Source organism: Cryptomeria japonica, chromosome 8, assembly GCF_030272615.1.
Source record: "Cryptomeria japonica chromosome 8, Sugi_1.0, whole genome shotgun sequence".
NCBI classification, from domain to species: Eukaryota; Viridiplantae; Streptophyta; class Pinopsida; order Cupressales; family Cupressaceae; genus Cryptomeria; species Cryptomeria japonica.
The window spans coordinates 120,808,877-120,812,887 of NC_081412.1; positions in this window are offsets into that span (position 1 = coordinate 120,808,877).

Genomic DNA, 4,011 nt, shown 5'->3' on the forward strand with positions numbered 1-4,011 from the left:
TGGTAACAATGTGTTGTGCTGCTTTTCTCCTTTGTACCGGTTGAGATCTACAAACCACTTGGGGTCATCATGCCGCTTCAGACCGGGAAACACATTCTGCAAAATCATTAGTCTAAAGAATAGAATACAACATACTGGTTGGAACAAATACCAATTGAGCTCTAGCTCATACATATGAAGGGGTTCTTAGTACAAGTGTGTGTCCATCAATGACAATCACAACATGAACATCAAAAATGCCAACATCTTTTACTTTCAAGGATACTTCCTAGGAGTAGGAGACGTTCAATGGTCTGGTGACCAACCGTTAACCAAGAAAATCAAGGAAAGCATTGAAGCACACGGAACCGGTTACCCTAATATTCTGAACAAGTATTTTGATGAGTTCAGAAGGAAGATGAGCCAAAGAGTGAGGATATCAGGAGACATCATCAAGAAATATGAAGACGATATCTGCTTCACCATCCAAGTAGACAAATGTGTAATGGAGGCTGTTGAGCCTAGAATGGAAGAAGTGGAGCCAATGGGCTATGAGGTGATGTTTGACATGCTGGAAGGGTATGCCTCTACCCTTATTGCCTTGCCGCTTGATCCAAAGGCGAAGAGAATTGGCACCTACCTGGAGAGGATAGCACTGACTGAGGAACCACCAGCAGTGAAAGAGAAAGGACCGACAATGAAGAAGGAAAAGGCAGTGCCTGCAGCATCAGCACTAGTTACTACTGCAACTCCAAAAGTGACCAAGCGATCACCAGCTAAGAAGAAACCGGAAGCTACACCAGCTAAAGTGTTCTAGACAAGAAGCAACTCTCTAGACTCAGAAGAAACTGTGTTTGAGGAGCAGCCCAAAAAGGCAAGACAGACAAGAAAGAAGACATAGAGTGAACCGGCATCTTCAGCACTGGTAAATATAGATATCTCCTCCTATAAACCTTTGACACATTGTCAAAGAACAATAAAGAATATTAGGAGAAAAGTGTTAAATGATTTACTCGAGTGTTTTGATGACTTCAATGAGGATGAAAAGGAAGCAGTTGAAAAGGAAATAATTCAGTATCTGTGTAGTAATGACCGGTCGCCCTCAGAGATTAAGTCTTAGACACTAGATTCTTTATATATGTCATTAGCGCATTGCCATAGGGAAAGAACAGGAAATTAGAGAGAAGGTTTTTGCACAATACTTTCTCAACTTGTCAAATTCTAAATTATATGATGTTATTGATCTAAATAAAGGACTCTTCTTCACTAGAAAAAGAAGACTCTAGCTATTAGAAGGTAGAATTGCTAATGTCGAAATGGACACCTATCTGTTTATGCAAATCATTGTCCAGACTCACAAAGCACATTTGGCCAACCGACAAGCAGGAGAAGAATCAGTTATATCTAAACCAGATGAAGCATTTGATGATGAAGGAAATCTGGTTGTTAAACCAATCGAGAACATTGATGTTGATGCTTTGGATGCTGAGGATGTTACCTAGGAGACACCATCTGAGGCAACAAGATAGAAGAAATAGACTAAACAGACTGATAAGCAAGCCAAGGATAGACAGGAAGCGGCAAAGGAAGAGGTAGAGCAGAGGAAAAAGGATGAAGAGAAGCAAAAGAAGAAGGAAGAAGAGAAAAAGAAGAAAGATGAAGATGAAAAGAAGAAGAAAGATGAAGAAGAGAAGAAGAAGAAGGATGAGGATGAGAAAAAGAAAAAATATGAAGAGGAGAAGAAGAAGAAAGATGAAGAGGAGAAGCAGAAGAAGGATGAAGAGGAGAAAAATAAGGAAGTAGAGAGGAAGAAGAAAGAAAAAGAAAATAAGGAATAGGAGAAGAAGAAGGAAGCAGAAAAGAAAAAGGTTGAGGACAAGGAAGTAGAGAAGAGGAGATAAGCAGAGAAGAAGAAAGTGGGAGAGGACAAGGCAGGAGAAGCGGTGAAGAGCACCCAGATGGAGACTCCGAAGGCAACCGGGAGTCAAGCCAAACTAGCTGACCTCTCTAGTCTGCAAGTGAATCGGAGCTAATGCAGAGCATCAAGGTTGCTCAAGAGCACCTTGAAATCATTCAAAGGAAGAAGGAGCAGGATATAATTCAAGCGGCTGTGGACACACTTACCGGTTTGATACCCGGTACAAATCTTCCGAACACCAATTCATCATTAGCTAGACTAAAGCTCCTATGCACAGTAGTGGATGATCAGGTGCAGAGCTTGGAAGAAGTAGCTGAGGCAAATGTCAAGAAAGAGCATCAAAAAGCTCTTAACATTGCTCTAGTAAAGAAGTTGAATGAGCTCTGGTCTGAATTGCAGAAAGACCAAAAGGATATAAGGGACGCTTTGGATGAGGGAAATCTGCTACTTAGCAAAATCTGCCAACCCCATCTGTTCTACGATGATGTGCTAGATTAGAAGCAAAAGCTTCAAACAAACTTACAGTCTTACTTGAGCACATTCAAGCCACCCTATGATTCCTTCACAACTTATGGGCAAACCGTTCACCGGTTTCATATCCAGTCCACCAAAATGGAGCAAGAGATCAACACACGGTCTAGAGATTTGTAGGAGCTTCAACTAGTTTTACTTCCACATCTGCAAATTCTTCAGAAGTGTTATCTGAACCTGGATGCCTTGACAGTTACATAGGAGATGAGAACAGTTGATGCCATGGAAGAATAGGTCTCCTAGATGCAAACAGAGAAAGAAGTGGCCACCTCCCTACTTGATTCCTGGTCTCTATCAATGAAACAATTCTTGCAGGACTAGAAATCCGTTTTTGACAAGTAATATTCCTTGTTGTCATAAACTTTTGTTATTTTTATATATCAAATAGAAACAGGGTTGTTCAACGGCACTTTGTCATTGTTGGCAAAGGGGGTGAAGTATTCTATTTTGGAGAAGTATAGGGGAGAAGTATCTGGTATTTAAAATTTTGCTAAATGCTTTGATATATGCTATATGCTCTGTATGTAAAATTGCTATACATTATATTGCTTAAGGGATAGTGTATATGCTTAGGGGGAGCAATTTTGCTAATGGCATGATTTTGATGTAAAGCATGATTTTGTTGTAAAACACTTAGATGTCAAAATTTTATTTCCTAAGTGTTGTCATCAATGCCAAAGGGGGAGATTGTTGGCATTTTTTATGCTTATGTTGTGATTGTCATTGATGGACACACACTTGCATTAAGATCCTCTTTATATGTATGAGTTAGAGCACAACTAGTATTTGTTTCAACCGATATGTTGCAAGTATACTATACTATAGTCATTAGACTATTGATGTTTTGCAGAATGTGTTTACTAGTCTAAAGTAGCATGTTGACCTCAAGCGGTATGAGGGATTACAACAGCATAACATATTTTTACCAGTCTTCATTTTTGACGAACCGGCAACTGGTATTTTGTATGAACCGGTAATACTCTGTGATGAGTTACCAGCCAACATTTTGTGATGAGTTATCAATCCACCGATTATTTGACAATGTCGACACTGGTGGTGCTTCTTGTGTCATGTTACTGAGTATGTCTAGATTCATTGAGCCTAGGAAATTGAAATGTAATCCTATTGGACCGACATGAAATCGGATTCCTTTAAAAGGACATCATGTCTAGGGTTTTAGGTTGTTGCTGAAAGGGTTTATGTTGTGACTAGGGTTTAAGGTGGTTGAGGAGTTGAAAAGAATATGAATGTGTAGAAGAGTGAAGTAATGCAGGAGTGCATTAAGAATGAGCTATCAAGGATCTAACTGAGCAGTCTGTGCTATTAGATAGATCAAATACTTGTTGATTACTCACATCTTTGACAAGTCTATAGCCCTTAACTGGGTAGGCCCAAAAGCCTTTTGTAAAATCCTCTAACAAGGTGGTTCACCTCTGTGAATCTAAAATCCTCTAGCAAGGTAGTCCTTGATCGGACTTATCTCATAACAAAGATTGAGATTCCTAACAGGATCTGTTATGGTGAAGAACATTGTAAGACCTTAACCGGTCTGGTTTCTATTCTACAGATAGTGACTTGTGAGT